Consider the following 24,991-nt stretch of genomic DNA (forward strand, 5'->3'; position numbering starts at 1 on the left):
TGGTCCGACCATGAATCCGGTCCACACTTATAAAACCATCCAATTCTAAAACATTTCAATATGATAACCAATGTAATTCAATAAGCTGAATCATAAACAACATTTATCTTGAAGCATAGGGTGATTTGTAATACCATAAAGGTATAACAAGGAATTCAAACAGATTGGCTTTCAATCAAGGAAAAAATCAGAAAGTAGAAGACCAAGGGTTCAAGGGTTACAAGGATTGGTCTTCTGTTGAACAAGGAAAAAGGGTTGGTATGTCAAGCAATTCAATATCAAAAATCAGTATGTGGTGGATATGTATTTGTGGAGTAGTATCGTATATGTCTGGCTCGTATCTGAGAATTCAACAATCAATGGTTTATGAAGAATAAGGCTTATGGCTCAAGATTAATAAGAATCAGGGCTCAAGGTTGAATAGTTTAAAGCGCTTGCAATATAAAACATGATTTATTTTGAATACTAGCAACATGTTATGAGAAAGTTCAAAAATATTTGCAATATATCTTGAAGAAGGTTCGAAAGTACTTGCCTTATCACGGATGATTACCAACTTCACTTGCATTCATCTATCGTTTCTACTCAACAACCACTTATCTTCTTTTTCTATGCCTTTCTTCTATTCGCCGATCATTTGCTTTCTTTTTCTACGCTTCAGTTCTATTTACCGATTACTGGCTTTCTGTTTCTATACCTCAATTACTCTGCTAGGCATCACAAGTATCTATCAATACTCAATCTCATATTATTCTAATCGTCACATATACGTCATAAGCTTTTATCTACCCTTCGTTTTACCCAAATCTGATTTACGGATTGAAAATTACAGTAAAAACCGTCAAACATTAACCACATAGGCATATAACACATCAATCAGATAGCACGTAGCACATAGCATGCAAGATATTCGATCAAAATAAGTTTTCAAAGAAGATTCGGGGTCAAAATGATTTTTCAGGTATTTAATACGAATTTTTGAACATTTTTCGAGATTAAAACGAGACTCCGAATCATTTTATAATTAAATAATAGGGTTCAAACAACCAAATCTGAACTTAAAATAATTTTATAAGAATTATCGAGCCTTGAAAATGATTTAAAATAATATTTTAAAGCTCGAAACTAATTTTTGGAATTTTTAAATCAAAATAAATAATTAAATCCAATTAAATTAATATTTAAATTAATTAACTAATTAAAGTAATTTTTATTTAATAACTAATTAAATTAATTAATCAATTAATATTTAAATTAATTGACTAATTAAATAATTATTCATCAACTAAAATTAATTAGTTAATTAATTAAGATTTACTTTTAGTTTAAAAAATAATTTTCAGAAATTAAATACTGAATTTTGGAATTAAACTAAATAAATAAAAATAATTTTAAAAAATATAAATTCCAGGGGTTAAAGTGTAAGGTTTTGAAAGTTTTAGTCGTAGGGTTAAAACTGTAAGTTTGCAAAGTGTCAGGGCCGTTTTGCAAATCCAGAAACTTTGGTGACTTAAAGTCACCATCCCCAAAAATCGAGGGACTGAGTTGCAATTTCATCACCGACGATCTCTGACTCCCTGGAATCGGTGAAATCGGCGTCGAATAACCACCAAAACTTCCAACACACGAGATGGCGTCCCCAAAAACTTGATTACGTGGTCAAATTCAGTACCCATATCGTGATTATATCGGAAAATTCGAAGAAACTCGCCGTCGCCGGCGAGCCTTCTTCTTTTCCGATCTGCCTGAATTCGACTCCTATGAATGATTGAAAACTGTTAATCGACTCCTGGAGGTCTACTGAACTTGTTAATGATATCATATTTCGTCCAGAATCAGCAGAAAAGAAGATCCCAATTCGAATTAAAAACATTCATATGAAACTAGAATCCTAATTTCAAATTCCCAGAATCAAACATCATTTTATACATGTTATTGAACTCCAAATTTGACATATAATATACCAAAATGACTAGAAAGAAAAGATCTACATGATTCTAGCATCAAATCACATAAATAACATCAAGAACAAAAATTCATAAGTAAATCCTTAATAAATTCAAAATAAAATAATTCAATATGAAAAATACCTTGATTTCTGCATCAAAATAAATGGTGGATTCAGAAAGAGGTTTTCGAGAGTTTCGTTTTGATATATTGCACGCCCGAATAGGAGTTCGATAACGTCTCCGTTTGTGCGATTGATTTTCAAGAACACGGTATTAATTCGATGTTTTCTCTGTATTTTACGGGATTTTACTGTCTGATTATGATTATACTAATAAAATGAAATAAAAAAGGTCTATATATATTTATGGAATATTGTTCGTGTTGTATCATTTTGGATTGATAAATTAGTTACTTGGCTGCTAAGTAACTACAAAAAAGATTTGATTTGGTACCCGTATTGGATAATTATCCAAACCGGGCTTTTTATAAAACACGTTATACGAAAATAATGTAATAATATCCCGTCTTTCGAGAGTACGGGTTTTGTTGATTCACCAAAATGATTATCGTATTGAAAATCTTGCGCCAGGCCGCGCACGGGTCAAACCGTAATCCGAATTGAAAAAGTCAAAACACGAAAAATATCTGGAATCACCAGATTAGGTTAGGAAGGAGTTTTCGGAAGAGTTTCAGGTTGTAAAAACGTAAAAACGGTTGAGGTTGGACGATTCCTGGCTTTATAAAATAATTTTGTAATTATTCAGAAAATAATTAAGAAATTCATAAATCAATATAAAATCATATAACAGTCCAAAAATTACCAGAAAAATACCTTAGTTATCTATATTTTATTCTGGACATAATAAAATTAACATACTCATATCTTATCACATACAATTATCTAAATATCAATATCAACCAACAGATAATTTACCAAAAATTCACATAATAATCATTTATTGATAAAAATAATTACACGCAATATCCCATATATTACAGTTATCCATTGACAGCTACATCTACTTAATGAATAATTATGCTATATATTTTGTTTATCATAAAAAATACATGTAATTCCTAATAGGGACGCATTACTGACACCTATGAACCTATGATACTGTGTAATCGGGTATTGTGACCGTAACGAACTATGAAATTTATTATGACTTTGATTTTTTTTGAAATTATGATATATGAATTACGATTTTGTGAATTTTGATTAATAAAATATTTTGCAGAGTTACATAATCCTCTGGTTAGTTCGATTAGTTTTCTTGTTGGGCTGTGCAGCTCAGTTTTTCCAAATTTTCAGTTACGTAGCGACAGTTTTTTCTTATGGATTGGGTTAGAGTGGAACTTATGTTACTTAATAATGTTCTAGTTATTAATTGTTTGAATTTGAGGAGTTATCTCTCATATTTGGTTTTTAGCTTGGATTTTATTATTTATTTTCGGTTCTAGACTTAATTAATTTTACGACACTTTGGAAATTGGTTTAATAAAATTTATGAAAGATGGTTTTAGTTTTAAAATTTTGAAATTGTATATTACTTTAACTCTTAAATAACAGTCTGAAGTGTGGATTTTTATAATAGTTCTTTCTTAGGTATGGATGACAAACATACATAAAGATCAAAATATCTGTAATATCAACCCGATATCTCTAATATCAACCCAATATACTAAAATCCATTATACAATATTAATTATAACACATATTTTAAATAAATTGCACAATATTTTATATTATCTTAGATATTATTTTTTTGAGTTTTTTGAACCATATAATGTTTCAAAACATATTATAAGATAAGATTGTACAATGGATATTGTTCAATCAATGTAAAGTAGATAATTTTGCAAATATGTCAACATAATTATCCCAATAAACCAAAAAATAACTTAGCACTTATTCTTATAAGCAACTTACATCATGAATACTCATAAGTTTCATCATATTTCAATCATTGCCACAATCTACTTAGTTTTGTTAATAAACTATAGTGAAACTACGATGATTGAAATTATCAACAAGCTTCCAGATGATTTGCATTATCTAGATCTACGGTGTCAATCAAAGAACTCTGATCTCGGGAATCAGACACTTTACCAAAATCAAACATACTCTTGGCAATTCACTGCCGGACTAACAACTTTATGGTTTTGCCATTTTTACTGGAATAAAAAAGATGTGATATTTAATGTGTATGATCATGTGTATCAATGTTTTTGCAATGATTGTGCTACCGATGATTGTTATTATCAAGTGAGAGGTGATGGTTTTTATTTCAATCAAATCAATGAACCTGATCCAAGCGAAGGATGGAAACTCGTCAAAATATGGGGTTAACCAATTTATAGTATTTTAGTATATGCGTGTGTGTATTATAATAAAATTATGTGATGTAAATCGTTATCTTATCAAAATACATAATTTTACTATTTTGATGAAGTGCTTAAGGATATTATCTTATTTTACTTTATAGATGTGTGCATACGCGTTTATGTCATCTCATATATTATAAAAAAAGCTCCTCACAAATTTTGATGTAAATGTGGAGTATTTAAAGATTACCCAATATACCATTTATTTATGAATTGTAACTATATCAGTAGCATGCTTTTATAAGTATAATTTTTAGTAAATATCATATTTTCTTAATTTTAATGCTTATGCAATATATTTAAATTGCATGGACCATATTCAACTAAAGAAATCAAGGTAGATAAACATATAAATTTAAAATTTAAGTAATCAATTATGATCTACTTGAGTTACGTTATTAATTAAGGTTGATTGCGGTTCCATTTGAGATTACAGTTAAAAATTCAAAATACTAAAAGTCTTGATAAAGATTATATAGTTGAATATTTTCTATAATAGTTTAGAAATATTTTGGATATGTGTATGTTTATTGGATATAATATCAAAAAAAATATTTATTTATTGTGATGTTTGAACAATCAATGAAACAAATAAGAGAGATGATATTATCAAATTTAAACATGAAGCAATAAGAAAATTATGATAACATTTCATAGATACAAATATGTGTATTTATATATGAGTGAGTAAACATAACTGAAATACAACAAGCTTTTACTATAGTATAAATTTTGTTGATATTAAATATTTTTGTTTAATATTTATATAATACAATAATTTTAATATTAAAAAAATTAGGATATTGTTAAAAAAAATATCTCGCTAGTAAATATACTTACATATCATTAATTATAAAAAAATAAAGAAAAATTATTAAAATAATGCTATATTTTATGATTCTACTATCTTCTAATTTTTTTGTAAAAATACCGTTTTGCAAACAAAAGCAACCAGAGATAATCAATTTTTTTTACGTTTTCTGAAAATAACTAAAATAATTTTTTTGTTGCAATTGAGGTTACATAGAGTTGTAAAATCATATTTTTGTTAATTTTTTTTACGTTTTCTAAAAATAACTGAAATCATATTTAAATTGCAATAACTATTTTTAATTATAACTTACCGATATAATAATATACAAATTAATTAAAGTCATACCATTAAAACCAAATCTAAACAAAAATCAATAAAAAACATAATATATCATTATACAACGTAAAATACATTAAAAAAATCATTCTAATGCAAGATAATATATATACATATTTAGGATGTTTATCTACTTTTTTCTGATGAAACTATTTTGTGGATGTAGACGGCATGATTGAGGTAGGTTGTAAGATAATAAGGTGAAGTTTTGTTAGGTGTGAAATGCACATTGGGCTGAATGTGTGTTTATTGAGTTTTGCTTAAAAACTTTTATCAACTGTTTTCAAGAAATCAAGTTTAGTGTTTTGGTTTACTTGAACTCCACAGCTAAATTATTTTGTAGTGATAATCTATTAACTGTAAATAACATAGAAAATCAATTATCAAAACTCACTTGATCTTTATTAAAAATTAATTGGGTTGTGCTACAAATCTAAGTTCTTGATATTAATGAATGTAGCTTATTCTACTTGAGAAAATACAAGAAAACCTACACTATTTTGTTACAACTGTAACAAAGGACATGTGACATGCTTTATAGAATATCATGCACGGTTTACAAAGATTACACTAAAATAGACTAATAATTTTTTAAAACTATTTTGTCTATTTATATTTCCAGTGCTGCATATGTGCATACAATCTTCCAGGTCTGCTGCATTCCTTTGCCCAGTTCATCTTAGCCCTTGATATTGCACTTCTCAAGCTACATTTATAAACTTTCCATTTTAATGATAAAATGATTTGTTGTTTGATAATATGAAATCTTCATGATATACATTCTTTGAATGAAGCTTTTATCGAGATCTTCAAAGTGTATAGAGATGTTCATATCGAGATGTAAAATGACTTGTCGAGATCTCCGCATCTCTACATGTATTTGACTTGTCGATATTTCCACTCCTCTACATGTATTAGCTTGTCGATATCTTCACTTCTCTACATGTATTTGACTTGTCGATATCTCCACTTCTCTACATGTATTTGACTTGTCAAAATCTCCACTTCTCTACATGTATTTGACTTGTCGATATCTCCACTAGCATAACCCTCAGGAAGTTCACATTCCTGTCAATAGCTTTTCTATATGTGTGGTAGTTATGGTTCACTGAAACTCTAAGGCACCATAGAAGATCACCAAATTTCTTGTCTAAGCAAGATCCTTCAGCTGCCATCTTGAGTCTCTCTTCTATACCAACCTCTTCTTGATTAATAGCTTTTAGCTTGGACTCTTTCTCCATCTCCCCTTTAGGCTTGTTAGCAGGTTGAATGAAGTGTGTAGAGATTTGAGCCCTAACATCGTGCATTGTTTCCTAAGGTGGAATCTTCGAAGCCCCTATGATAGCTCCCAGTGAGACATTATTCTATATTTGAAAGTATTTTGGGAGTCTATCAATGACTTGATGTCATTTTGTTGACTTTGAACTTGAGCTGTTAGATGAGTGACTTGGGAGACCAGGTTTGTATTGGATGAGTGAAGTTCATTGATATGATTTGAAGATTTTGGATTTGGGGAATTGAAGATGTAAAAGTTGAACTAGAAAATAGCCCACTACCAATGTTGTCCTGGACCACTCTTCTTATTTCTTCAGTCATCAGAGCAGAAGATTCATATCTAGCTTTGTGAAGTTGATATAGCTTGATCTTTGTGTCATTATTCTGCGAAATCTGATTCTACGGAATGGTGTGTAAAGCTAGAAATGACTCCCTCAATTGCTTGATGATTGCTTCTACACTTGAGAGATTAAGAGTGACCAGTTTGTTAGAAAATATAATTAGTTGTTGTTTGACTTACAGCTTCTTTAGTAGGAGTTCATCTATCTTCTCTCTCGCCATCTTTTTAAGGCTTTCTTGATGACCACCCAGAGTTTATGCCAGTGCTTTTCCAATGTAGTTAAATGTTTTGAGTTGGGCTTTGTAGGCTTCTGTGATGGCATCATACACTTCTTGAGGAGTAAGCACCTTGGCATTGCTACCTAAGATGGTGACATATTCCTCCCTAAATCTAGACAGCCTCCTCCATGTTTATTGATAAAGTTTTTGATAACCAGGCATGAACATTGTCATCTTGTTCAGCTGTATCTACTATCTTCTCCTGTTAGGCTTCAACATTCTCTTTGTGAGCCAAGAGAATGGCCTGATAGTATTGGACATGCTAGATGTGAGCAGCTGTTGAGAAATATTGGTAAGCCTTCTATTTGGCCCATAAGCATGTTATCTACAGATGTTGATTGAGCTTGGGTGTCTTAGAGCCATTTTTCCGGAAGGCTTGAAGGTGGTTGAGTAGAGGTAGATGATAGGTCAGTATTTGGAGTGGTAGTGTTTGCGGTGATATGATGTGTAATACCTGTGACTGTAGTCACAGTTTATCTCACAGTTGGAACTGTGGTTATGACAATGTATTGTTCACCCAAAGAGTGAACCTCCATTGGAATTGGAGGGGAGTTTGCCAGGTTACTATCATGTACCATGACCTCAAACCCTTGATCTTCTTGCAAAGAATTGGCACTTAAAGGTGCTTGATGTCTTACCTCCCCAGTGATTGGATTATTGGAAATTGTACTCCTAGCTTCAATTATCAAAACAATCTCATCTAGGGTTTTGAGGGGAGTTGATCATCTTGGAGAACCCTTCAATTGAATTGGAGAGGTGTTGAGTAGCTCCCCCTCAGGAGTACTACCCTCAAACTTTATGGCATGTGAAGGCTCATTGGTATATGAAGGTGTAGTAACATGCACGTGATCTTCAGTAAAAACTAATAAAATTGATTTTGGCAGAGCTTGAGAAGTAGATTCAAGCCCTTCATTGAATGAAGAAGAAATTTTAGAGATAAGAGTATTAATCTCTGTAGTAAGTGTTGGTAACTCCCACTGAGTAGAAGATGAAGTTTCAAGGGATATGCTCTCTAAGTGTGTGCCAACCTCATGATTTCTTTCACCTTCTTGAGAGTGCTCAAGAAGGGGTGCAGACTCTGTACAGGGTGCATTTGGGAGAATGCTTTGTTTAATAGTGACACCTTGTTGAGGAGGTGCCACCAGAGACTGTTTACTTCTATTATTCAAATCTACATCTTTTTTAGAAGATGCAGAAGTGGCCAAATGAGTGGTCAGCTCTATTTTCTTTTTTCTAGGTTTCTTGACCAGGTGACTTTCTTTCTCAGTAACTCTCTTATCACTCTAATTAATTACATTGAGGTTTACATGCTTTCTTTTCTTTTTAATAACTTCGCCCTTTTGAGACGATGAAGCAGTTGGCTTACTAGCATCTAAAGGTTTTAAAGAAGTTGTTTCAGCCGTGGAAGGCTCATGTGGGTTGTCCTTATTTTATATTGTTACAAGACCAAGAACCATAGTTGTACTAGCAGATGGAAGACTTCTCATGTCAGGCATAGGGTAGGGGTAAGTCTTAAATTTCTCTAATATAAATGTAGTGAGATTAAGACTTAACTCTACCTAATTTTTCTTATTTAGTTTTTCAAATAGAACTTTAGACACTGATTCAGGAATGCCTATTAAAATTTTATCTATACCCCCAGTTAAATGAATGTCATTGACCTTATGATTTAAGGTAAACATTATAAACCTCAGAAATAAAATTTCGTTATCTCTAGTCTCCAGGGGCATTGTGGGCCTTGTGCTTAGGTCACTCAGGATTATACTTCCAACATCCAAGTTTCTGTCATAGGCCATTGAGAAGACTAGTTTTTGAACAAAATTGAAGATATTATCAAAATTGATCTTTTTGCATGTGAATGTCATGATCACAATATCAAACACAGCCCTCCTGAAATACTTCTTGTTCAGCCTGGCTAGATCCACTTTGTCTCCATAATTGATGAAATCCATAAATTCCATAATTTCTTAAGAGGTAGGATATGCAACTAAGTTCTCTGTGGATATCCCAAGAGCAGGGTTTAAGTCAGCTACATCAAATTCCACAGCTACCCCTTTGATTTTGCAAGACACCATAATTGATACAACTTGATTTTCATCTATTATGGTGGTGAGAATTGCACTCCCCCGGAATTCATTCAAGACGTCCAAGTACAGAGTGCGGTTTGCAGTAAGAGCTCCTCAAAGATATGAGTCTGAAATGAATTTCAAAAAGCACTTGAAGTTATCAGGTGCTTGAGTGGGGTCAACAAATGCAAGGAAATTTGTCCATCCTTGGGGATGACAGATTTTCAGTGTTTGAGTTGGATGCCATTTGAAAGTTTGAAGAAATTAAGTGGGTAAGTTTTGAGAAGAGAAAAGCTTGTAGACAAGTGAATTTGAGAGAAAGATGTATGGGAATTTATAGGGTAGAGATGTTACTTCACGACACGAGAATTATAAACGGTTAATTTTTTTATCGTGAAGTCACATAGAGTTTATCGAGATGTCATCTCAAGTACTCTTATCGAGAACCGGATAGTGACATATCGATATATAGTATAAATTCTCAGTTTTCCACTAGAACCCTTCAATTTAAATTTTTATTGTTAAAATATAATATAAAATCAAAATTGATTTTATACCAAAAGTATGTTAATGAAATAAATTATTAATTTAAATTATTCCATTCTGAGTTATCGACAAGTCAGGATATGTTATATCAAGAACTTTATATCGCAAAGTATATGTAGAGATCTTGATTTAACTTATCGAGAACTCATTTAAGACTTATCGAGAAGTCATCTAAGACTTATCGAGAAGTCATCTTAGACTTATCGAGAAGTTATCCTAAACTTATCGAGAACTCAGTTCTCTACATAATTTTGCTTCAATTTGGTTTTGTCGTATATCAATTTCACACATAATCAATATAAATTAACATTAGACAATTTTTCTTAGAATTAAAAAAATTCCAAGTTAAATTTATTTTTGAAAAATAAATATACAGAGATTTCTGAAATATAAATCATATTTCAGTTAATTCTTAATTAAACTAAATTAATTTTGATTTATTAAGAGTTAATTTGTTGTAACATATTAGCTGAGTTCTTGACTTAAGATGAAGAATTTAACATACCAATTTCACTTACTAACCTTGTAAATGTTGCTTCATCTAAAGGTTTAGTAAAAATGTTAGCTAACTTTTTTTTTCTGTTGAAACATAACTGAGCTTATTTGTACCATTTGCAATATGTTCTCTAATGAAATGGTACCTTACATCAATGTGCTTTATTCTAGAATGATTAACATGATTAGCAACAGTGGATATTGCAATAGTGTTATCATACATGATAGGAATTTCTATAACACTAGTCCATAATCCATTAGTTGGTTTCTAATACAAAACACTTGAGCACAACAACTTCCAACAGCTATGTATTCAGCCTCAGTTGTGGAAGTTGACACGAACTGTTGTTTCCTACTATACCAGGATACAATTCTTTGACCAATGAATTGTAAGTTTCCACTAGTACTCTTTCTGACCACCCTGCATCCTGTAAAAATTGCATATGTGTAACCAACAGCTTCAAATCATGGTCCTTTAGGATACCATAATCCCAAGTTTGTAGTACTATTCAAATATATGAAAATCCTCTTAACAACCATTATGTGATTTTTAAGGATTAGCTTGAAATCTTGCACACAGATAGATAGCAAACATGATGTCTAGTCTACGACAGTCAAATAAAGTAGAGATCTAATCATTCCCCTATAGCTTATGATGTTTATACTTTTTCCTTTCTTATATTCATCCAACTTAGTAGTTATAGACATAGGAGTTGATGCAGGTGAGCAATCCACCATTCCAGTTTTCTTAAGAAGATCTTTGACATACTTAGTTTGACTTATGAAAACACCATCATTTCTTTGGCTTACTTGTAGGCCAAGGAAATAATTTAATTCTCCCATCATGATCATCTCATATTCACTCTACATGAGTCTGGATAATCTTTAAACAGAGCTTCTCATTAGTAGAGCCAAAAATGATATCATCCACATAAATTTAAACTATGATAATATCATCACCATGTTGCTTGGAAAAGAGAGTTTTATCAATTGTGCCTCTAGTGAATCCATTCTTGATCAAGAATTCTGAAAATGTGTCATACCTGTTGGGTTTCGAGCACATAAACGCAACGGAAACAGTAATTAAAAACGTAAAAAAATCAGAATTTTCAAAACCCACTGCAGGATCCATGCAAAAAACATATATTTAATTCGTAGATCAGATTGTTTATATAACGAATTGTATATTTCTGTGATATTTAAATATATAATTATTGTGTAGTTAATTAATAAAGAAGTTTATATCACTCATGATCTCTGTGTTTATTTATTATCGTTTATATGTGATTGTGGGATTTTGTAGTGTGTTTTATAATTAGCTGGTGCACAGCGTTATTTTGGTTTCATTTATTTTCTTTTAAAAATGATTTTTATGACAATTTTAATTTCCAAAATTATTTGGGGTTGTCTCTAAAAATTGTTTTATGATTTTATAACCTTGTTAATTATTTTAGGGATTTTACAAAATTTACAAATCAACATTTTGTCATTTATTTATTCTTCAATGATTTTCTGAACTCATTTAAATGGTAAAATCCATATTTAATTCCAGGATTCTTCAAAAATCATGAAACTCGTATTTTATTAAGTTCATAATATTCTGGGAATTTTAAAATTATTTTGGTAATTTTTGAGATTAATTTCACCTGCGCTTTGTTTCGTTTAATCGTTAAAACGCGGGTATAAATTTGGTACCAAAATTTATTTAATATTTACGAAAAATTCATTTTTAATAACTTCAAATTATTTGTGACATTTTAAAACTATTTCGATAAATTTCCGGGTTTATTTTACCCTCAAATCGGTTCGTTAAATTGTAAATATTCAGAGCAGCAGGAAGGGACACGTGTTATACAAATAAGGCAGGTGGCATTTTGTTGTGCACGTGTCATGTGCACAATTCTCGCCTTTGGTTTCTTCTCCTGGGTTCATATCAATCTCTCTGTTTCTCACCTCTCTCTCTCTCCGTTCTCTCTCACCTCTCGTCTCTCTCGTTCTTCCGTCGTTCTTCTTCTTCGGCTCTTTCTTGTGCCGTCTCTTGTTGCCGTTATTTGCTCCGCCACCACCGCCTAATTTCCGGTGAGGCTTGGTGGTCCGATTGATTCTGTTGGTTATGTATATATATATGGTGTGTGTATACATATGCTCGTGTGTGTGTGTGATTTTGTGGTGTGTGTGTTGCGTGTGTGGCCGGTGTTTTGCCGCCGTTGACCCTGTTTCCGGTTGTTGTGGCTGTCCTGTTCCTTTTTCCATTTCTGCGCGTGAGGCGCGTGTTCAGTATCCTGTTGTCGCTGTTGTTACTCGATTCAATTGTTTCTAAATTTTTTATTATTATTATTATTTCTTTTGCAGGAAATTATTTGACTGGATTTTGTGAAATAAAATATTTTTGTGCGGGAAATTAATTAATCGGTAAAATATTAAACTCATTTAAATGGTAAAATCCATATGTTATTTTGTAAAGCATGCTAGTTTTGATATCCAGTTTATACCTGTTTTACATATTTCTCGTATATCAGTTTAATATATGTTCCCATATTGTTTTATACAACCTGTTACTGGTTATTCATATAGAGGTACTGTTGAGCAATAGATTGCTCACCCTTGCAGCTCGTTTTGTATTTATTTATTGCAGATGTCTAGAAGACCAGGTCAGCGTAGAGTGTCAGCCTCCGGTCCCGGCTCCTCCGAGGTAGTTTGTATCAGGCCCTGAGGTCTGATGAGTTGCTGTAATAAGTGAGAGTGTATGGTTTTGAATAAGTTAGTGTGTGTGTTGTAACCTAAATAATACTTGAACCTGTTTCGGCTCCTGGTTGGGGTCGTGTATTATAATAATGTTTATTTAGCAGTTTTTGTTATAATTTATCATATTTTTGGTGACGTCAGCCCCTGACCCCGGGGTTGGGGCCGTCACAGTTTACCTTAAGAAGCTTTACCAATTGGTTGACTTATAGAGATCCAAAGCTTGTTCAATCACCACGCATCCCGCTCTCGCAATCTACACTCTATCGGTATCCATACGAATGCTTGAACTCAAGGGCTGGATATGTACTAGCACAAACCCGTTTCTTCTTGCTCTCTCCATCTTCTCTCTTGGTGGCTAGGGTTTTAGTAAAAGTCTTGCACACACAAAAAATCAACCACACAAGAGATATTATATAGAGAGTAGAAAAATGAATTATAAATCTTAACTAATTAGGAGTTATTATTAATTCAAAATTCCAATTTATATTATAATTAAGTGTCACTTAATTATTTAATAAATAAATTTCATAAATAATAATAGTAAATTCGAAAATAATATTTATCTAATTAATTAAGTCATACTTAATTAATATTATAAATAATTCGAATACTTTAATATAATTTAAATCCAATTTAAATTAAATAATCCTTCAAGCATTCTTAGTTTGTGACCCTATAGGTTATTATTACATTGGCAACGGATTTTAAATCTAATTTAAAATCATAAACAATGAGCGGCATCTAGTAATACATCATTGCTACCCAAGTAATAATGATTGAATCACTGATCGATTAAATCTTTTGTGAATAATGTACAATATAATATAATCCCTTTAACCAAATATTATAGATTAAACTAGAGGCATGTAATGTGTCATCCTCATCATAGTTTAATCCAAGTTTCCTTGATCAATGAGTAAACTATCATATCAAATCAACATTTGAGCGTGGCCACGCATTTCATAGTCTAGCTCACACAAGAGGCCAATAATATCACTCCTAAAATAGGAGGGTTAAATCTCATCTAGATTATTCATATTTCTCATACGATTCATAATATACCCAATGTCCACTTTTCATTACCCGGTCAAGGATAACTTTTAATGGAATCAATGTATATTAATTCTCGTATAGAAATATAATGACTTCAGGTCTAAGGACCATTACATCATTATCATTGTGAGAATTACTTATGACACAACAGACATGTAGAATCTCACACTGGGTCTGTCCAGCACCATGTACATATACATCTGCTTGTGTTTTTGACTTTAGTATCACTATACATATGATCAATGAGATGTGATCATCAGTCAACAAACACACCAGTCTTAATGCATTATTATTGTCCCTTAATAATAATACTCGACTAGGGACCTTTAGGAATATTGATACTATTCTCATAATCTCATTTCTAAGTCACGTACTTAGAGATATAGAATTGCATATCATATTCCAAGGACATTTATTAATCTAACATTTATATCGTAGTAAATTAAGAATTAATAAATTATAAAAAGAATAATCGATAGAACATAAACATTGATAATCCTAATGTCTTAAACTAAAACATCAGAGTGTTGTCTCTAGGGCACAAACACTAACAATCTCCCTCTTGCACTAGAGCCAATCACCCATGTATCTAATACTCATGGAACTAGTATGACCATCGTACTTCTGCTGCGACAAAGCCTTAGTCAGTGGGTCTGCAACACTATCATTATATGCACTTTACATTTATATCTCCTCAATCATTAATCTCATTAATAAGGCGATATTGCCTAAGGACATGCCTAAACAGTCTCCATGGTAGTTTCAAAAAAATATCAATATATTCGGCTTCCATAGAATCATCAATGTTCTTGCTGTGAACTATTCAAGCTAACATCAATTATATTTAGACAATACAAAATAGACATAAACTTGTAATCATCCTTGTCTGTCCAAAAATTAGGTTCAGAAACTAGTATCAGTGTAACCCTTTACAACCAGTTCCCTATCTTCTCCATACACCAAAAATAAATCTTTAGTCCTCTTTAAGTACTTAAGAATATTCTTGAAAACTATCAAGTGACCCTCACCTGGATTAGACTGGTATCTGATCATCATGCTCAAAGCATACGAAACATCATGATAAATACATATCATTGTACACATTATAGATCTAATTGCTAAAGCATATGGAGCTTTCTCAAACGGCCCTTATCATCTAATGATTTAGGGGGCAATTAACTTTTGAGATCACTATCCCATGAGACATCGAAACATATCATTTCTTTATCTCCTACATCCTAAAATGATGCAATATTTTATCACTGTATGTACTCCGACTAGGTCGATTAATCTTTTCAATCTATCTCTATAGATCTTGATCCCTAATATATAGGCAGCATCGCCTAAGTCTTTCACCCAAAAACTATTTCTCAACCAAGTCTTAACAGCCGGTAGAGAAGGTATGACATTTCTTATTTGTTATATGTCATCTACATATAATACTAGGAATGTCATATGGATCCCACTAACCTTCTTGTTAATACATGGTTCATCTTCATTTTGAATAAAGCCAAACTCTTTGATCGTTTCATTAAAATGAATATTCATTCTCCTTGAGGCTTGCTTCAATCTATAAATAAATAGAAACTATCTTAGCAAATTTTGGATCGAACCTATAAATAGATAGAAGCAACTTACAAACTATCTTAGCAAACTTTGGATCGATAAAACCCTCAGGTTGTATCATATATACATCCTCTTCAAGTCTCCCATATAAGAAAGCAGTTTTGACATCCATTTGCCAAATCTCGTAGTCAAAGTAAGCAACTATTGCTAACAAAATCCTGATGGACTTGACCATAGTAACCGGTAAAAAAGTCTCATCATAGTCTATACCATGAATTTGTTTAAAACTTTTGCCACTAGTCGTATCTTATAGGTCTGTACTTTACCATCCATGTCAGTTTTCTTCTTGAAAACCCACTTATACCCTATAGCTTTTACCTCTTCGAGTGGATCAACTAGAGTCAATACTTTATTTTGATACATGTATATTATCTCGGATTTCATGGCTTCTAGCCATCTCTCGGAGTCTGAACTATTCATAGCATCTTGGTAAGTGAGAGGCTTATCATTATCCGTAAGCATCACATCACCATCTTGAGTCAAAAGAAATTCATAATTTCTCCCGGGCTCATGGTGAATCCTACTAGATCTACGAATAATCTGTGTTTCTTGGGCGGGATTACTTTCAACATTTTGATGTACATCATAATCTTATTCCAACTCTAGTTCAATGTTATCATGTGGTTCTCGATCTTCATCGAGGTGTATTGTCCTCCCACTGATTTTCTTAGAAAGTAGTTCTCCCTCAAAAGATACAGCGGACCGAGCAACAAACACTTTGTTCTCGGAAGGATTATAAAAACTATACCCTAGTCTCACTTGGGTATCTCATGAAATAGAATCTATCTAATTTTGGTCCAAGCTTGTCAGAGGCTAAACGTTTTACAAACGCTTCACGTCCCCAAATTTTCATAAATGACATGCTATGACATTTATCAGTCCATATCTCATATGGAGTCTTTTGAACTGCTTTAGTTGAAATTTGGTTAAGTGTATATGCAATCGTTTCTAGAGCATAACCCCACAAACTGAATGGAAGATTCGCTTGACTCATCATCGATCGCACTGTGTCCAACAAGGTACGATTTCTCCTCTCAGAATCTCTATTCCATTGAGGTGTTCCAGAAGGAGTAAGTTATGATACATTATCACACTCCTTCAAGAAACTCTTGAAATTGAGGTTTAAGTATTCTCCTCCACGATCTGATCGTAAAACTTTTATACTTTTCCCTTGTTTTCTTTTGTACTTTGGCCTTATATTCTTTGAACATTTCAAAAGAATCGGATTTGTTCTTCATAAAAACCATATATCCATATCTACTGAAATCATCAGTAAATGTTATGAAGTAGTATAAGCCACCCCTTGCCATCATACGCATTCGACCACATACATTATTATGTATAAGTCATAATCGTTCGGTGGCCCTTTCACCTGATCAGGTAAAAGAAGCTTTAGTCATTTTTCCAATGAGACAAAGTTTGCATCTTCCGTATGATTCAAAATCAAACTTATCCAAGTATCCATCTATATGTAACTCAGAAATGCGTTTCTCATTAATATGGCTTAACGACAATGGTAGAGGTAATGTTTGATTTGAGTCATCTTAGAACATATAAATTGTTAACTAATTGTGCAACATTATAGGCCTTATCATTAAAATAGAATAAACAACTATTGTTTATTTAATTAAAATAAAAACCTTTCTTGTCCTGACAAGAAATTAATTTAATGTATCCGCTAAAGGCAGGCACGTAATAACAATTTATCAAGTTCTCAATCTCGCCTTATGGGCAACATTAGGTATCGAGTTCCTTCAACTAGAGCAACAACTTTTGCTCCAATTCTAACCCTATACCTGAAGATTGACCATTGCTAGTCTTCTTCTTTAGATCTTCCAAATAAGCTCGACAATTTAACTTCCATTCATCCAGTTATTTCCACAGAAATGACAATCATCTCATTTAGCAACACACTATTAGGCTTTAAAAGCCCTTTGGGATTGGACTTTGGTTTGGCACCGAATAAGATCAAATCTTCACTTTGCATGTCCACTTTCCTTTCCCATTTGCATTCCATGTGTACATCATCAATATGGATGTAATTCATGCATTTACCGTGTTATTTTCAGCAGTTCTAAACATGCTTAACAACTCAATGAGTGTTCTGTCTATCTCATTCCTTTTGTTCTTAACAAACTGAGAATAGAAATTGTTCAAAGATCGTTTGATCAAATCAAGCTGAGTCTCTAGACCATTCTTGAAACCCAAAATATCAAGGTACATATGTATGTCACCTTTAGAACATGTGGTCCAACCGGATATGATTCTCCCATTAATGCAAAAGTATGGGGCCTTATTATTATCAAATCTTTCTGACGAGTCTATCCTTCAAACATCTTTTGAAGGTGCTCAATCATATCATAAGCATCATTATGCTCTTGTTGCTTCTAAAGCTCAACACTCATAATTACAAGCATGAGACATGAAACATCAATTGCATAATACATTTGCTTCTGGTAAGTATTTTGTTCTGCACATGTTTCATTCTCAGCTAGAAAAAATAAGGAAGGGGTTTGAGTGACATCCTTGAACCTGAGGACAATCCTCAAGTTCCCATGTCAATCGAGGAAATTATTTCATATCAGCTTGTCCTTCTCAATGACTATTACATAGAGAAGTTATTTGTGTTATTTGTCATTTGATATCTACAATATTAAAGTGCATAAAATGACTTAGTCTACAGATGATCATTAAATTATGTTCAAGTGATTATTCATATATATATATACACAATATATATCTCCCACTATTTTTATCAAATCAATAGCCTTAACTATAAATTCAGAAATAATATCTTCTATATCCTTTCTAGTGAGCCAAGATCCATATTTCACCATGTGTTAGGTCAGCTTTGGCTTTTCTCCTAAAACATGATTATTTAGGTAGACAACATTAGTCAATTATATCAACTATATAACTCTTGGATAGCTTGGTGGAACAACATTTGTTCATATTTATCTAATAAATCTCGCCAAACTATATGCCTCTAAGTTCACAATCCTATTGTGGTAACTTAGTTAAGTCAAACCCAATAGTCAAAAAGTATCAATATACTTCAACACATCTCCCACGATAGATATGAGTACTTCGCTTTGGCGAACCCACTCCTTGTCGATCTAGGGGATAACGCATTGGACTTATTGGAAGGCATCTGATCAACTTAATATTAACTTTAGGGTTTTGTTAATATTAAAATGTTCATTATCCCATCATAAAGAGATTCCCAATTTTTCCTTGAATAAATACTTCAAATCAATATTCGTCAATGGTTTGATTTCCAGGTAGTGAGGGAGTCACAACGGTCTCGCTTAAAACCCACAACCTTACAAGTTCAAAGAACTCGCTTTTGACAAAATCGCCCCATGTCAGAAATAAAGAAAATTTGTATTTTATTCCATGTTTTATAAACACGAGAATCTCATAATCGTTTGTTCATTTTAAAATCTTGAGTTGTTACAGATTTTATCTTATTTAGAAAATATGGCATGTGTGTCGTATCTAATATATACATCCTTAATCTAATTAAGCATGCATCTTTATAAACTACTCTACACATACATTCATCATATGCTCATATATATGTAAAGTGCAATAAATAAACGTGGTTGGTTATGGCTTTATCCTATGTGATCTTCATCAAGCTAATGACAAAGATCTAGGTCAATCTAAGGTGAAAATAAATACAGGCTAACTATTACATGTCTTCTTTCTTGTATTGCTTCCTTGGATGGCCTCCATGTGAGATCACCCTTCCTTGATCTTCAAATCTTCATGTCTTCATGTACATTACACGAACAAAAAATAAAAACTAATTTAATGTATCTACAATAAGAACTCGAGTTACATTCGAGATTTAATAATTACAAGATCAAACGACATGCAAGCCGTATTTAAAAAACCAAAACCATTAACCTAAGGTCATAAGCCATAACCATACATCATGATCAATTAACACATAAGAAAATTTTAAAATACATAATATGATCTTAACATATCATACCCATCATGATCTAATCATAAAAACCAAATATTGAAAAAAATCAGAAAATTCAAAATTAAATCTGATAACATTAAATCACAGATTACAGGGCCTAAACAACATCAAACGCCTTATAGATCAGTCGATGATAGCTTTAGTTATCAGTTACGTTCAGACGCTCGATTCCATATGAAATAGAGTATTTGTTCGCCAAAATCGGACACCAGACACAGATTTCAGCAAATCCGCTGCATCCGATTCAGAATCGTATCAAATACGATTCTTATAATAAGAAAAAACACAAAACATGTATATATCAGTATATATATAGATTATATAATCATCATATGATTATACAACTCTCATGAATAACATATATTCAAAACATATATATACATACACAAATATAAACATAACAACATGTAAAACATATAAAATCGCATACATAACAGTCATGGAATATTGTATACATGTTATCATCATAAAACCAGTAAACACATAAACGAATTAAACACTTTTCGCAAGTAGCTCTGATGCCATTGTTGGGTTTCGAGCACATAAACACAACTGAAATAGTAATCAAAAACGTAAAAAAATCAGAATTTTCGAAACCCACCGCAGGATACATGCGAAAAACATATATTTAATTCGTAGATCAGATTGTTTACCTTAAGAAGTTTTACCAATTGGTTGACTAATGGAGATCCAAAACTTGTTCAATCACCACGCATCCCGCTCTCGCGATCTACGCTCTATCGGTATCCACACGAATACTTGAACTCAAGGATTGGATGTGTACTAGCATAAACCCGTTTCTTCTTGCTCTCTCCATCTTCTCTCTTGGTGGCTAGGATTTTAGTAAAAGTCTTGCACACACAAAAAATCAGCCACACAAGAGATATTATATAGAGAGTATAAAAATGAATTATAACTCTTAACTAATTAAGAGTTATTATTAATTCAAAATTCCTATTTGTGTTATAATTAAGTCTCACTTAATTATTTAACAAATAAATTTCATAATTAATATTAGTAAATTCGAATATAATATTTATCTAATTAATTAAGTCATACTTAATTAATATTATAAATAACTCGAATTACTTTAATATAATTTAAATCCAATTTAAATTAAATAATCTTTCTAGCATTCTTAGTGTGTGACCCTATAGGTTATTATTACGTTGGCAATAAATTTTAAATCTAATTTAAAATCATAAACAATGAGCGGCATCTAGTAATACAACATTGCTACCCAAGTAATAATAATTGAATCGGTGATCGATTAAACCTTTTGTGAATAATGTACAATGTAATATAATCCCTTTAACCAAATATTATAGATTAAACTAGAGGCATGTAATGTGTCATCCTCATCATAGTTTAATCCAAGTTTCCTTGATCAATGAGTAGACTATCATATCAAATCAACATTTGAGCGTGGCCACGCATTTCATAGTCTAGCTCACACAAGAGGCCAATAATATTACTCCAAAAATGGGAGGGTTAAATCCCATCTAGATCATTCATATTTCTCATACGATTCATAATATACCCAATGTCCACTTTTATCATTACCCGGTCAAGGATAACTTTTAATGGAATCAATGTATATTAATTCTCGTATAGAAATATAATGACTTCAGGTCTAAGGACCATTACATCATTATCACTGTGAGAATTACTTATGACACAACAGACATGTAGAATCTCACATTGGGTCTGTCCAGCACCATGTACATATACATCTGCTTGTGTTTTTGACTTTAGTATCACTATACATATGATCAATGAGATGTGATCATCAGTCAACAAACACACAGTCTTAATGCATTATTATTGTCCCTTAATAATAATACTCGACTAGGGACCTTTTGGAATATTGATACTATTCTCATAATCTCATTTCTAAGTCATGTACTTAGAGATATAGAATTGCATATCATATTCCAAGGACATTTATTAATCTAACATTTATATCGTAGTAAATTAAGAATTAATAAATTATAAAGAGAATAATCGATAGAACATAAACATTGATAATCCTAATGTCTTAAACTAAAACATCAGAGTGTTGTCTCTAGGGCATAAACACTAACAATCTCCCTCTTGCACTAGAGCCAATCACCCATGTATCTAATACTCATGGAACTAGTATGACCATCGTACTTCTGCTGCGACAAAGCCTTAGTCAGTGGGTCTGCAACACTATCATTATATGCACTTTACATTTATATCTCCTCAATCATTAATCTCATTAATAAGGCGATATTGCCTAAGGACATGCCTAAACAGTCTCCATGGCAGTTTCAAAAAAATATCAATATATTCGGCTTCCATAGAATCATCAATGTTCTTGCTGTGAACTATTCAAGATAACATCAATTATATTTAGACAATACAAAATAGACATAAACTTGTAATCATCCTTGTCTGTCCAAAAATTAGGTTCAGAAACTAGTATCAGTGTAACCCTTTACAACCAGTTCCCTATCTTCTCCATACACCAAAAATAAATCTTTAGTCCTCTTTAAGTACTTAAGAATATTCTTGAAAACTATCAAGTGACCCTCACCTGGATTAGACTGGTATCTGATCATCATGCTCAAAGCACACGAAACATCATGATAAATACATATCATTGTACACATTATAGATCTAATTGCTAAAGCATATGGAGCTTTCTCAAACGGCCCTTATCATCTAATGATTTAGGGGGTAATTATCTTTTGAGATCACTATCCCATGAGACATCGAAACATATCATTTCTTTATCTCCTACATCCTAAAATGATGCAATATTTTATCACTGTATGTACTCCGACTAGGTCGATTAATCTTTTCAATCTATCTCTATAGATCTTGATCCCTAATATATAGGCAGCATCGCCTAAGTCTTTCACCGAAAAACTATTTCTCAACCAAGTCTTAACAGCCGGTAGAGAAGGTATGACATTTCTTATTTGTTATATGTCATCTACATATAATACTAGGAATGTCACATGGATCCCACTAACCTTCTTGTTAATACATGGTTCATCTTCATTTTGAATAAAGCCAAACTCTTTGATCGTTTCATTAAAATGAATATTCATTCTCCTTGAGACTTGCTTCAATCTATAAATAAATAGAAACTATCTTAGCAAATTTTGGATCGAACCTATAAATAGATAGAAGCAACTTACAAACTATCTTAGCAAACTTGGGATCGATAAAACCCTCAGGTTGTATCATATATACATCCTCTTCAAGTCTCCCATATAAGAAAGCAGTTTTGACATCCATTTGCCAAATCTCGTAGTCAAAGTAAGCAACTATTGCTAACAAAATCCTGATGGACTTGACCATAGTAACCGGTAAAAAAGTCTCATCATAGTCTATACCATGAATTTGTTTGAAACTTTTGCCACTAGTCGCATCTTATAGGTCTGTACTTTACCATCCATGTCAGTTTTCTTCTTGAAAACCCACTTATACCCTATAGCTTTTACCCCTTCGAGTGGATCAACTAGAGTCAATACTTTATTTTGATACATGTATATTATCTCGGATTTCATGGCTTCTATCCATCTCTCGGAGTCTGAACTATTCATAGCATCTTGGTAAGTGAGAGGCTTATCATTATCCGTAAGCATCACATCACCATCTTGAGTCAAAAGAAATTCATAATTTCTCCCGGGCTCATGGTGAATCCTACTAGATCTACGAATAATCTGTGTTTCTTGGGCGGGATTACTTTCAACATTTTGATGTACATCATAATCTTATTCCAACTCTGGTTCAATGTTATCATGTGGTTCTCGATCTTCATCGAGGTGTATTGTCCTCCCACTGATTTTTTTAGAAAGTAGTTCTCCCTCAAAAGATACAGCGGACCGAGCAACAAACACTTTGTTCTCGGAAGGATTATATAAACTATACCCTAGTCTCACTTGGGTATCTCATGAAATAGAATCTATCTAATTTTGGTCCAAGCTTGTCAGAGGCTAAACGTTTTATAAACGCTTCACGTCCCCAAATTTTCATAAATGACATGCTATGACATTTATCAGTCCATATCTCATATGGAGTCTTTTGAACTGCTTTAGTTGAAATTTGGTTAAGTGTATATACAATCTTTCTAGAGCATAACCCCACAAACTGAATGGAAGATTCGCTTGACTCATCATCGATCGCACTGTGTCCAACAAGGTACGATTTCTCCTCTCAGAATCTCTATTCCATTGAGGTGTTCCAGAAGGAGTAAGTTATGATACATTATCACACTCCTTCAAGAAACTCTTGAAATTGAGGTTTAAGTATTCTCCTCCACGATCTGATCGTAAAACTTTTATACTTTTCCCTTGTTTTCTTTTGTACTTTGGCCTTATATTCTTTGAACATTTCAAAAGAATCGGATTTGTTCTTCATAAAAACCACATATCCATATCTACTGAAATTATCAGTAAATGTTATGAAGTAGTATAAGCCACCCCTTGCCATCATATGCATTCGACCACATACATTATTATGTATAAGTCATAATCGTTCGGTGGCCCTTTCACCTGATCAGGTAAAAGAAGCTTTAGTCATTTTTCCAATGAGACAAAGTTTGCATCTTCCGTATGATTCAAAATCAAACTTATCCAAGTATCCATCTATATGTAACTCAGAAATGCGTTTCTCATTAATATGGCTTAACGACAATGGTAGAGGTAATGTTTGATTTGAGTCATCTTAGAACATATAAATTGTTAACTAATTGTGCAACATTATAGGCCTTATCATTAAAATAGAATAAACAACTATTGTTTATTTAACTAAATGAGTAGACTATCATATCAAATCAACATTTGAGCGTGGCCACGCATTTCATAGTCTAGCTCACACAAGAGGCCAATAATATCACTCCAAAAATGGGAGGGTTAAATCCCATCTAGATCATTCATATTTCTCATACGATTCATAATATACCCAATGTCCACTTTTATCATTACCCGGTCAAGGATAACTTTTAATGGAATCAATGTATATTAATTCTCGTATAGAAATATAATGACTTCAGGTCTAAGGACCATTACATCATTATCACTGTGAGAATTACTTATGACACAACAGACATGT

Source organism: Apium graveolens, chromosome 2 (genome assembly GCF_009905375.1).
Source record: "Apium graveolens cultivar Ventura chromosome 2, ASM990537v1, whole genome shotgun sequence".
Taxonomy (NCBI): domain Eukaryota; kingdom Viridiplantae; phylum Streptophyta; class Magnoliopsida; order Apiales; family Apiaceae; genus Apium; species Apium graveolens.